Genomic DNA, 13,868 nt, shown 5'->3' with positions numbered 1-13,868 from the left:
ATTTTAAATTTTGAAATTTAATGGGGGGGGGGGGGGGGGGGCTGGAAATTCAGTGCCAGAAACCTTCCCCTGTTTCCTCAACAAGAAGATTACATGTGGTATGGGTTCTACAGGGGCTCTAACCCCTTATGTAGTGACTCTGAAACAAAACGGTGTAAGGAAACTTCCTCTCATCAAAGTATTTCTGGTGCATCATAGCTTTGATGAGGGTTATGCAGTGGCTGGAGGAAGCAGGCCTAGGAAGAAATGGTCCCAGCTGAATCTGAACAACCTCCCAAGACGTTTGCAGAAAGACAATTCTGACCCTATCAGAAAAAGTACTCCGCGTTCCCTCCCCACCCCTGCTGTTAAATGCTCCTTTAAACTGCAGCAGCAGGGGCAGGAAGGAAGGGTGGGAAAGGAAATGTAGATGCTAGAAGCAGAGCCAATGAGGAAGCTCCTGAAGAGACTGGAGCAAGCATGCTTTAAGCTGGTGAGGAAGTACAGATTCTTTACAAATGTAAAGACTTCTGCAGGTCTTGGAGGACTGGCTGATAACAGATGATTCTCCAGTCACTTTTATGGGAGGGAAACACCAGTTCTGCAGAAAGAATTAATCAAAGCTACAAAAATTGTTTACTCAAAAACTACAAAAATTGAGTACAAACTTCAAGAGCTCTTGCTAAGCAGATGCAAACTTAAGAATCACTATTGTACTATATGTACTAATAAAAAGTCAGTACATTTCTTCCATTTGACCCTGATTAAGCAAATTAGCAATCTAATAAATAATAAATAAATAAAAGTAGTTATGATTCCAACATAAGGTAATAATCTCCTCTTTCAGCACTAAAAGCCCTTCAAAGTCATTTATAGTTATAAATATGAAAACAATCTATACTTTAAGATTACTTCGGATTCCTGATAGTCAAAGCTCAGTTAGCTGACAGAGCTTGTATGCTCAGAATTATGCTAAATTTAGAAAGCCTTTTACAAAGTAAACACCTAATGATTTAGCACAATTTATAAGAACAAGCACCTCTTCACTTATGATTTATTAACTTGAAAATGAAAATCTTTCATCCCTATATTCTTCAGTCCATCACACACATGCAGACCAACTGTACAGTGTTTTCATATTTAGGAACATGCAGGTACTTTATTTATTCCCTAGAATCATAATTCAACCTATTGTGCAAATCCATGTTCAACCCTTCAAAATTTCATGATTCATAACCATAATTGGCTTTCCTGGGGCTACATTATAACAGATTTCAATGAAAAGATAAAATGCATTGGTTGAAAACCATTTGAAATCAATGGCAAAACTCCTATTAACTTCAATAAGGTTAGGATTTCACCCCCAAAAAACCAACAGGAAATGGATTTATGCATACAAACAAATTATTAGCATTCATTCTGTAATGACTATGATACCACCTATAGTCCAGGAGGAAAAAATTCCAAACCAACTGGATAAATTAAACAGATTATTGACGATCAAGTTCAATTAGTTGCATAGTAACATTACACACAAACTGGTTTAACTGATCAGAAACTGGTTTAAACCTGTAACAGAACAGATGTCCAGTACACATAAACCAGCTTGAAAATGGCTGAAACTGGTTTGAGATAAACTTGCTGAATGTAGTATCAGACTTAACTAATTTGGGTCAAACTAATTTATGCAAAGTCTGTCCCAGACCCCTTGCTGGCTTAAAATAAACCAGACTCCCACAGCATCCCGGCATGCTCCCTGGGCTGGGCGGGGCTCTCTGCTCCACAGCAGGGCTGGCCCCTCCCCTCTGCTCCCTGGCTGCAGGTCCAGCAGAGACTGCAGACACGATAGGGTCTGCCTGGCTTCCCTTCCCTCCCCTCTCTGCTTGCTGCTTAAGCAGGAATCCCCTGCTTCCTCCCTCCCTCCCATCTCCCACAGCATGGACCTCAGCCCCACAGAGCCTAGGACAGGGGTTGGAAACCCCTGGCACATGTGCCAAGCATAGCACGCAAAGCCATTTTGCTTGGCACGCCACAGCCAGCCCCGGCTGTAGGTAGCTGCTGCCAGCGACAGAGCCCAGGCTGCTCCCAGCAGAGCTTGCAGCATCCCAGCTGCCTGCTGCAAGCAGCCCGGGCTCCCAGTTGGCAGCAGCTCCCCAGACTCGGGAGGCTCCAAACAGCTGTGCCAGTCTCCAGGCTCCATCCAGCAGCAGCTCTACATCGGCTCATGCACCCACGCGTTGGAGCAGGCAGTGAGGGAGGGGCCTGAGACAGCGCAGCCCCTATCTCTTCCCCCACTCCTGGTACGGAGGTGATAGCAGGGTTCTGGAGCTCAGCACAGCTGCTTGTAGCCACCCCAGGATCTGGACAGCTGCAGCAAGCAGTGGGCAGGCTGCAAACAGCTGTGCTGGGCTCTACAGCTTTGGTATCAGCTCTGTGCTGGCGGCAACTGCATGCACACCTCGGGGTGGACAGCAGGGCAGTGTAGCACAGCCCGCCACAAGGTGCCCGTGCAGTGACCACCAGCACAGAGATGATGCCAGAGCTGTAGAGCCTGGTGCAGCTGTTTGCAGCCTGCCCACTGCTTGCTGCAGCTGTCCAGAGCCTGGGGTGGCTACAAACAGCTGTGCCGGGCTCCAGAACCCTGCTATCACCTCTGTGCCAGGAGTTGGGGAGAGACAGGGTCTGTGCTGTCTCAGGCCCCTCCCTCACCACCCACTCTGGTGCGCGGGTATACGAGCCAGTGCAGAGATGATGCCAGAGCCTGGCACAGCTGTTTGGAGCCTCCCGGCTCTGGGGAGCTGCTGCTAGCTGAGAGTCTGGGCTGCTCACAGCAGGCAACTAGGATGCTGCAAGCCCTGCTGGGAGCAGACTGGACTCCAGCAGCTACCCAGAGCCAGGGTAGCTGGCAGCCACAGAGCCTGGGCTGGGGGGCAGGGTCTTTGGGTGGGGGACAAGGGGAACAAGCAGGGAATCCTGCCATGTACCCCTTGCCCTAATTTTGTTTTTCTGGCATGCCAGCACTCTGGCAACTTCCAGGGTAGGCATTGTGGTGTTTTTCGGCACTCCAACCAAAAAACATTGCCTACCCCTGGCCTAGGATGCGGTATACTAGCTAATGCCAAGAGGTGTCAGTGTGTGCGTCTCCAATTTCACTAGGACAGGCAGACAGAAAAGTGACCACTTAAGGCATTTTGGAGCTAATCAACAGGTCAGCTAGTAAGCCATTTAAACTAATGGAGACAGGCTATTATTTTGCTGGTGAGGTGATAAACACTATTATCACCTCTCTGCTGGCTTGCTTATTTGTCAGTTTGCTGCAGACAGTATGAAGAAGTAGGGAGGAAGATGGAAAAGCTCCATATCATCAACAGATACATGTACTACATACCTCCCTGCCCCCTGCTCGGAGCGTTAGCAGGGGGCTAGGGTCTGGCAACACTCCCGCGCCTTGAGCAGCCAGTGGGGAAAAGGCTGGGATGATGCAGGCAGACCTCCCTAATCAGAGGTGCTGCCAGGGCCTGGCCATGCCCCCTCCCCTACTCAGCTCAGTACTGTGCAAGGGGTAGGAGGGCTGCTCTATCACCCTTGCCCCGGCAGCTAGCCTGAGCCACTGTAGGCATGTGCCTGAATTTCCTCAGTCCAGAGAGAATGTCTGTCCAGTTACAAACCAGTTCCAACTAGCCAGGTTAGACTAACCTGCAAAGATTGAATCAATTCAGGCTTTTTTAATGCCTGTCCCTAGCCGATGAGTTGGAAGAGTGGTACCTCCCTCCCTCACTTTAACTTCTGGTTAAATCTCTAGCCTCAAGCCTCTTCCAACTAAAATCAATGGGAGTTTTGTAACTGGATAACATTTGCAGCAGTCCCATTGGAAATTATATACAATGGAAGCAACATCAAGCCTGTTCAGAACAGCTGGTCCATCAGTGCTTATGACAGTAACATACTAGTTTTATTTATACCTCCAACTGCGGGGCAGCCCATACAATAACATGGCTAACTACCTTTCTGAGCTTCAGTTTGTCAGACTTACATATGTGTAGTTTACAATTGTCAGCATGGTTACATGACAAGTACAAAAACTGCTTCTGATATTAGGCTAGAAGACCACCCAGGAGCTGCTTTCTACTGTTTTTAGTGTAGAATGTAAGTTGATATTACAATATCCAATGGGAAACAGAGTCTCTTTATCCAGTGCAAAGTGATTCTTCAAAAATGGTCCTACTTCCCATGGTTCATCCAAAAATATAAATTAAATCTCCATGTGAAGAATTTCCCTAGCTAATGCTTACACGCTTGCTTATTTCTATGCACATGATTATTCCCACTAATGTCAAGAAGTCAAGTTAAGCATATGCATGAGAGTTTATGGGATCAGAGCCTTCTGTGCTCAACCATGACATGTGCCAAATCGATAAGAAAATGAAAAACTGAACCAAATTCACGCTGGTGTATAAAATAGACACAAGGCCCAGTGAAATTAGTGGGAATTGCCCTATTATGCCAAGGATGAACTTAGCTGACAGCGTGGTACAACTGTCAGATCAATTCAGTATGCATCTTTTTAAAATGTCATTCATCAGCTAGACTTCCTTTTCAGCTCTAGGATCTGGGAAATATTTTTGAGACCCATCATGCCATTTTGTATTTTCAGCCAGGCTGTCCTTATTTTTTTTAACAAATTTTAAATCACAGAATTATCTCTGCTTAACTATGAATGTTCATTCTCTTCTTCGTTCACAGAACAAGAGTGAACAAGCAGCTGCTATCTAATTTGACAGCTTTTGGTCTCTATGCAACAGTTTCCTCTTTAATGTTTTGACATGTCATTTAAAAAAAATAACATGCAAACAGCGATATCTGTTTTGTTCTCGGACTGCTGAGCATGTTTAGTTCGCAGTGTTTGTATTGCCTTGAGAACATCTTTAACATAAGAAGAAAAAAGGAATGTTTTCCCACATCTCTTTCATAAAGCAAACTTGTTCCCACTACATAGATTAATTGAGACTCTGATCAAAGTAAATGGGCCACTGCAATTCTATAAATCACCCTACTCCCTCCTATGAAGTAGCAATACTTTTGTTACCATTCATTATTGGATTAGCTTTCCTGACTTTTCACCATATGAGTTCCTGCAAATTACTTTCAACACCAAACCAACCCAGGGAACAAATATTAAGGTATGCAAAAATCTTGCTGTCCTTCTAAAATTAAAGGAAGTACATCCCAGAGGTTTTGGTTGGTTTGTTTGTTCAGGTGTACAACTGACATTTTTACTGGAGGGAGAAGCTTGTGATTGTGATTGCCAAATGTTTTCTTCTTTAATTAATTGACTGAGTTGTTATAAAATAGGCAAGGAAATCTGGTATTCAGCAGAACTGGCCCATAGGCTCATGGACCTCACAGCTACAGGTCCAGGTGACTTTTGAGACTGTATATCAAGGCTAATCCCAATGTCTGGGTTTTTAGAATTTTTCCTAACAAAGATAGTTTTTAAAAAAAGGTCCTAATTTCAAGTGCCATTTGTAGATGTGCTCACCATTTTCTAAAACATGTTAACTGGTTCATATCACATAGTTTAAATCAAATTTCAATTCAAATTAAGGGTTAATAGATGATCATTGACCAACATGGCAGGGGGCTCCTGCTATACACAGCCTATATACCTGACAGCTCCTTAACAGACCCAGTTCACAGTCTCTATGTTTGGGCTTATGCTTGGAAGTAATTAGGAGGTGATGATAATAAGCCTGTTTAACCATTGCTACATTGTTGAAATCCTATTGACAATTATCTAAAGTACTATTCCAGAAACCATGATGGGTGCAACTGACCTGCACTTGATATGCCATGGTGAGGTAATGTTGGTACCTTTGACTTTGTAAAAGTGTTACTTTGTGCCTGATAGCCTCTGTTGTGTGGCCAAAAACCCAACTGAATTTCCTTCGCAGGGATATTTGCAATGTTTACCTGCTGAGTTCCTAGGGACTTGTATATACATGTTAATTAATACAGTTTAAATTGCCTAATTTGGCATTAACTTTAATCCTAGTCTGCATTAATTTTAATCCTAATTCAAAGAGGATTAATTTGGACTGGAGTCAATTTTAATTTGGACTACAGACATCCACATGTCTATAGTGACAGCTGTAGTCTAAACCTAGAAAAACATAACATCTATAAATGGCCAAGTTCTATCTTAGACTGTTTAGAGCTGGGTCTTGGAACCTGTAAAATCCTTTATGGTACCAAAGTTCCCATGCACATATATTAGGAACAGCTTGTGTAATCCTAGATTCTACTGTGTGTTTCTGTGTTTCTGTTTCCTTTGTCTACTTAGTTTATGTTGTGAAGAGTTTACAACCTCTCATTTTCTTTGTGTGTTGATATTGCTTAACACAGCCTGATCAGTTTGGGCCTTTGGATGCTATTGCACATAATCATAATTTCACTTCCCATTAGGAGTGAAAATTGCTTGCCAAAGATATTTTTGTAATAAAATGAGTAGAGGTTGTTTTCACTTGCAGTGGAAACCAGAAAGCTGGATACTCCGACATCTTGAAGACATCAGTTTTCTGCCAAGTCTAACAACTTTCCTTACAAAACAATATACAAGCCAGTATTTGCTGAAGTATAAAATAGTGACTATGATATGCTGCGTTGTAAGTCAGGAGTGTAGTTAAAGTGTAATTAAAATTTTAAAATGTCATTATTTAGCAAGAGGCAAGAATTTAGGAAGGTAATATACCCCAAAAAATCCTTGCCTCCTGTATTTTCTGGACCATCATGACTACATTACGCAAACATTATCACATCATTAAGTAAGCATGATACTTCAAAAGATTTGTGAGATTTGATTTCCTATTCAAATAGAACTTTTGAAAGAAACCACGCAAAAATTAGAACACTATCCTCTTCTATGACAGTTGCAAACTTTGCAACATTCAAACTTATTTTATCTTTTAACCTCCAGTGTTTCTTTGTAATTATATCTTGAGGATTCTAGTATCTGATTCTCCTGGCAAAGACTTGAAACATTCTTTTCAAATCCCTTCTTAGCTAAAACAAAGTTGCTGTATCTAAGAAAGGGAAAGTTCATTAATCCTTCAACTGAGTAAGAATGTCAGGTGCTTGCAGATTAAAAGAAATGATTAGAAATAAATTCCTAGCTTTACCTTCCAAGAGTGATGCTTTTATCTTTTTATCTATTTCAGATCTGTCAGGAAACCATAAGTTTCATGTATCTAAATGCACTGGATTTTATCTGCATCCATCTAGCCAAGGATTCTAGACAAAATGCTTAGAAAAATGGTTGTACTTAGTGAAGTATTTTCTCACTTTGCAAGATGCAACATTTTCCAGATGAAACACGTAACTTGAGGTCTTGACCACATCTGGTCTTTCCATTAGTACTTTATGCTCAAGAAGGGGTTCTACATTCCCTTCTCTTGTTAGATTTCACTGCTGGGAACTTCCTCAGAAGGTTTAAGTGGATTTTGTATTCATTTCCTTTTCTACATGAGCGTGGAGTGTTGCAGTATGCCACTTGATTGCTGCCACATTCCATCTCAAAGGGTGATGCATTCCTCTGATGGCTAATGTAATCCTGTACTTGTAGGAGCTGATCAAGTGTTTGAGATCTCTCTGAATTAATGGAGGTTAATAAATGTATTGTTAAACTAAGATATCTTGGTCACACATTATTAACAGTACATTTATAAACAATTTAAACAGGGTTTGTAAATTACTTAAATGTGCCTTTTAGAAAAGACATTCTAGTTTGGTTTCAGAATGTCCACTGGTGCAAAATTTACTGCAGCCTTTGAATTTATTTCAGAAGTGAATTACTCTGAATTTTATTTTGAGCCTCAATTTGTCAGGCTCCATTTTCCAGCCATTACACCTTGTTATGTTAGATTGCAGAACCCGTTATCAGAGGGCTTTTCGCCTTACAGTGTGATTAAGGCACCCTTACCCCTCTTGTTGATTAGCTAAACAAATTTGAGTTCCTTGACTCTGTCATGACAGCACATTCTCTAATTCATGTGGTTCTTAGCTGTATCTACTCCAGTTTTCTTGAATTGTGGACACTGGAGGTAGTCACGGTATTCTAGAACGTGATTTTCAAACTTTTTTCTTTTGCAGACCCCTAAAATTTTTTTGAATGGAAGTGCAGACCCCTTTGAATTGTAAATGTGGGTATTCACAGACTTTTGATTGATCATAGTCATCTTTCATGGGCCCCTTAGACACAGTCTGTGGAATGCTAGAGGTCCACAGACCACAGGTTGGAAACCACTGTTCTAGGAGAAGTCTCAGTACTAAATCCAAAGTCAATATAAGTTATCTACTCTTACTTGATATTCTCCCATTTATACAAACTGGGAGTATACTAGCCCTTTTGGTCACAGCATTGTGCCAAGAGCTTATGACCAAGTTGTTATTTATCATGGCTACTAAGTCTTATTCAGGGTCACTACATCCCAGGATAGAGGCCCCTATTCAGTTATATAGCTTGCTTTCTTTCTTCATCGATGTGTGACTTAGGTTATATGGTCAATTGTGACACTTTGTTTCTTTGAGCATATAATAAAATATACTAAAACATTTTTAAATAATTGCTAATTATCTTTTTTAATTTTCTGACATTTTTTCTCTAACTGGCTTAGTTCAAAATTGTTTTCAGGTATGTGAAACTGACCCATATAGAGCACCAATATTACATATTACTAGTTTGGATATTAGTTTAGATATTAGAGGTTTTAGACATGTTACATGCATAAGGAATATGTGGGATAGCTGATTATGAGCAAATCTATGGCAGCTTCTACTGATCTTTATAAAACATGGTTATCAGATCAACAGCAATTTATAGAAGTTAATTAACCATCTATTAAAACAATGAACAGTCAGATATTAACATTTTTTACAACTTGTTTATACATATACCTTGGAATAAGGGTGTATGGATACATCATTTTCAGAAAGGTCCCCCTAACCTACTATACCTACATCTACAGAAATTAAGGACCACAAGAAGATAAAAGAGGAGGTATTAAAACAGTCCATTTTCTCACCAGAAGGAAAGATAAATTGCAACAGCTCTGTTTGACAGCAAATACTTTAATGTTTTTATATACTCTGTGTCCTGAGATTATTTTTTCTCTCCAAGTTTGAGGCTACCACTTATCTAATGAGCTTTCTTTACATGTAAAGCTAGTGTTGTAGTTCTGAAAGAAAAATATCATAGTTTCCTTCATTAGTCCCCAGTACTGCATTAGTAAGCTTTTCCTGTGTTTAATGCTTCCTAAGTAAGGGGTCTCATTAAAATTTAAATTCCCTTTCACATGATTTTCTGGAAAATTAATAATTGTTAGGTTCTTACAGGAGCCTAGTTCCTCAGTAATATTATTACTGAGGGCCTTCTTGTCTTTAACCAGATAATGTACTGAATCCTGGAAAATAACATCCTAGTTCATCGTCATTGTCTTTCAGTTTTTCATCTTTTGATAACATTGAAAAATAATCTAAAATTTTCTTAAATTCACAGGTGTTCACTTTAGTCCTGACCCTTCAAAGTTAGGAGAAATCTTAGATCTGGCTTATTGAGCATAATTGTGTATGGACTTAGTTTTATCTCAATAAGCATGATTCAATGTCAATTTACTATAATTTTAGGAAGCCAATACAAATATTTCTACCTTGACTATTAAATAGATAGCACAGAGCATTGGTCCGCAAACTTTGAATGGCATATGTCTTTTTAAGTTTCTTATTACATGGTGTGCTTCTACAATTCAATGTTAAGAGATAATTATAAAATAACAATAATCACTATAAACTCCCCAACAACCTAAGGAATATTGTACAGTTATTATTCATTCCTTTCTTTTGTTCCTTTTTGTCCATTTATGTTTTCCCACTCCCTTCTTCTAGTTTCCCAGCCTTTTCTCTTGAATACCCCCAGAAATTCACTACATATCCAGTTGAAGAAACACAGAAGGAGAGAATATGTCTAACTCAGAAAGATCTCTTCTCTAATTTTCATGAGCATGATTTTTACCTTCACTTTTTCATACTCTGTACAAAAAAAGAACATAATGGAATCCTCTTTATGCAGTAAAATACAGAAAAATGAAAAATACCCAGTTATCTGTCTTTAGGGATTGTGTTTTGTAGGAGTTGAAAGAGTACTGTTCAAGATTGTCTTATCTTATTTGTCTTGATTTCAATTTTGATAAATTTGTAATCTCAAATTAATTCTAAAATGTTTCTGTTTTGTCAGGGGTTATTGGTACATTTCTATCCTCAGATTGGAGCATCCAGAAGTTGCACATTTATGAGTCTCCAATGAAATGGAATCATAAATCTCTCAAGCAAGGATATAAGGCCAAGAGAGATGAGAAGATGGCCATACAACCCTGAGCTTTATAAAGAACTATATTCATAGTGTGAGAGGAACACTCAGAAAATAAGAAACTTTTCTATTGAAATGGTAATTAATCAAGTCTTCTAAAAGCAAAGTAATAGATTTCACATATTTGAAAGTGAAAAAGTATTCAAATGTTAAACACAGGACAAGGTTAGGTAAAAGCATGTGCAATAAAAATGTTCTATTTTAAAACCTAGAGGAATATTTTATAATATATTAATCTTCAAACCTTTAGAAATCCAGCTATATACATTCAGTGCAGTTTTACAATTGAGATGAGAGACATGCACATTTCAGATTAAGCTTGCAGAATTTTTATATGCATTTAAGACAAGATTCCACTCTCTTGTTAATTGGAACTAACTACAAAACTTAGCAGTCTATATAAAAGTACTTCTACGTAAATGGATGGAGCACTTAGGCTAAGTACAGGCAGTCAAAAAGCCCAAGGCTGAATCGATGTAATCTTCTCAGGTTAATCTAAGCTGGGTAGACTGAACCTAAAAGCAAGTGAACAGACATTCCCTTTTGATTCCAGAAATACAACCATATTCCTGCAGTGGCCAAGGCCAGAAGCCTGGGGGTACTAGAGTATACCTCCCTGTGCAGCTGGAGCAGACAGCTTGAGCCAAGGCTAGCCTACCCACCGTGTGGGAAAGCGGGGTGTTGCAAAAAAGGTGCAAAGGATCATAGGATGCTGAGGGACTGAGAGTTAACTTGAATCTGGAGAGGATCTGGGACAGAAGTTCAATAAAGTGATTTAACCTAAATCAGTTAAGTCTGATACTATTTCCATCCAGATTTATCTTAAGCCAGTTTTGGCCATTTTGAAAGTGGTTTATATGCACTGAATTTCTGTTGTGTTACAGATTTAAACCAGTTTCTGATCACCTATACTAGGTTTTGTGTAATTTCTGCCCCTAGCCTTAGAGTCACCTCCCATTGCACCTGTTAGGAACATAAGTGGTAGCTGAATGTCTAAGGCCATGTCTATACCACTGCAAATAAACAAGCCCCACTCACTCCATGCATGTCCAGGCTCACAGTAAGGCAGAGTAGACAACCTTGAACAATCTTGAGTGCATGTTGTTGTGCTACTTTCAGGATCTCTGTCTATGCTAACATGGGAAATAAAACCAACACTCAGATCATATTCCACCTTCTATGTGGACGAAGTGCAATCCTATGCCACCATGCTTTAATCCGAGAAAAAACATTAATGCATAAGATAAGTGATCCTCCTCCAATCCTCCTCACATCTCATCAGGCTAAGATGAAGCCTCAATACTAAAATATAAAATCACATCATGTTAATACCTAATAGATTTGAGCAGGGTATAATAGGATGTTACCCAAGTGCTATGTGAACTCATACTTGGAAAAGGGTCTGGATCCTGAAGTTGTTCAGGATTGGACCCAAGTTTACTTTAGTATTTTACTTCAGCAAGCAGTAGTAAAATAGATTTATATTTTGAACAAAGAAAGTGATTTTATTTTCTCAGGTATTTTCATAATAGGACATTCTCCTCCTAGTTAAGCAAGATAGTTGCACACAAAACAATAATCTAGTACATTTACTCTAATACATGATAATTTTTTTCCCCCAATCAACATGGGGAAAATTCCTTGTCTTATATTCATATATATGGCAACTTCCTGAAACACATCGTCCATCACCCTCTTCTTTGGCAGTCCCTCACAGTCAAGAATGATGGTCTCTCATGATTGTTTTATCTGTGGGTCTGAAGATGGCTGATGAGGCTGATCTGGGATCAGCAGACTATTACAACTTGGGCACATGTTTCTCTTGTGTAGGTAGAGTAGATATGCATTAGAACAATGGTCCAGGGCAATGGCAAGGGTTAATTGATTTCTAAAAGCTTGTTTGTGACAAAGTTTCTTCAAGGTCCACTGTGTCTGACAAAGGCAAGCAGACATACAAGCTAGGAAACTGAAGACATGTACCATGTTGTTCCATAACATGAGATAAAGTACTCTGTCATGTTGGCCAGGTCACAGTGACCAAACTGCAGGGCCCTTGAGATTTCTAGCTCTGGTAGATGGACCAAATTAGGATGTGTGCATGTGATGAGTTTGTGAAACAAAGGAATATGCTGACAGGACAGAACATGGGCAGTATGATGACCACAGGGAAAACAATCAGCGATGCCCAGAAATGAAGAGTCATCAGGAGGGAGAAAGAATACAAAAGAAGGGATTTCAGAGTAGCAAAGGGTCCCCGAGAGGGGTACCCAAAGCCGTCATGGACAGAGGGCATACCACCATCCTGTCTCATCCACCTCACTGTGGGGGGAGAGGGGACCTCAGCCTCTGTTGACATCTGACATTCAAGAGAGAACATCAGAGTGAAGCTCACATACTGGCCAGATGTACCTTGACTCTGTGAACCCTGACACTGGTAGATATAGAACTGTTTTCATTATTCTTATCTGTTATCACTGTGCATCAATAAAATGTGCCTATTATCAAATGGAGAGGTTGTGGTCAGTCTGAGGGTTTGGGTCTGCCTAGAACAAGATATCTGGGTCATAAATCCAGTGCCAACAGGTTGGATGTTCCAGATTCTTGATTCAGACCTACTTTTTCTGCTGTTCTCACTTTACCATTTCCTGTTGTCATTGTAAGGTTTCAAAGTACTGAGATCCTTGCAGAAGACTCTTCCTCCATTTGGGGCAGTCCTCGGTGATAGTCTCCCATGAGTTGATGTTGAAGTTGCATTTTTTCAAGTTGGTCTTGAGGCTGTCCTTAAAGTGCTTTCTCTGGCCTCCTCTTGAATGTACACCTTGAGTTGGAAGAATAAACTTGCTTCAGGAGTCTGCAGTTGGACATCTGGCAACAGAGCTGTACTAGCAGCAGAGCTGTACTAGCAGCAGACCTGTACTGCTACCCAGCATGTCTAGAGGTGGTGAATAGAGGAATGAGCTTCAGCAAAGGTTAGCTATGAAATAAGCAGGGGTAACTCTGACAAATAAGCAGTCACAGACCAAGCAGTGGCAACATGAACAGGATGTTGTGGGGACAGGAGATGGCAATGCTTTCCCTCCTGAAAAGCCACATATATCCTTTGATGGTGCTGTGACATGGTGAGTACAGGTCACTACAATAATAAGCCTGCCCAGCCCCAACCATGGGTCTACACATCCTTTATGGTAGAGTAGGCAGATAAAGATGTTCCTTTGCAGCCTTTTCCCACCTTCATAGCCACTGAAATTCTAACAAGATCTCCAATTGTCTTGGCCTCCTTGCCATTGAATTAAGGTTCTGTTCTGTCACAAACTGTCAAAGCTAATGTGCATCAGCTTTTTCACTATAAAAGAAATGATACACAGCCATCTTCCATGTCTATCATTGAACTGCTGCCAAAAGCAGCATGCGCGCAGTAATGGAAACCAACTATAAAGTTGATTTAATGCAGCCAACGGAGCATGACTAATAA

The sequence above is a fragment of the Alligator sinensis genome, unplaced genomic scaffold (genome assembly GCF_000455745.1).
Source record: "Alligator sinensis unplaced genomic scaffold, ASM45574v1 scaffold784_1, whole genome shotgun sequence".
NCBI lineage: Eukaryota > Metazoa > Chordata > Crocodylia > Alligatoridae > Alligator > Alligator sinensis.
The sequence above is the reverse complement of the archived record's forward strand: the minus strand, read 5'-3'. Positions refer to the sequence as shown.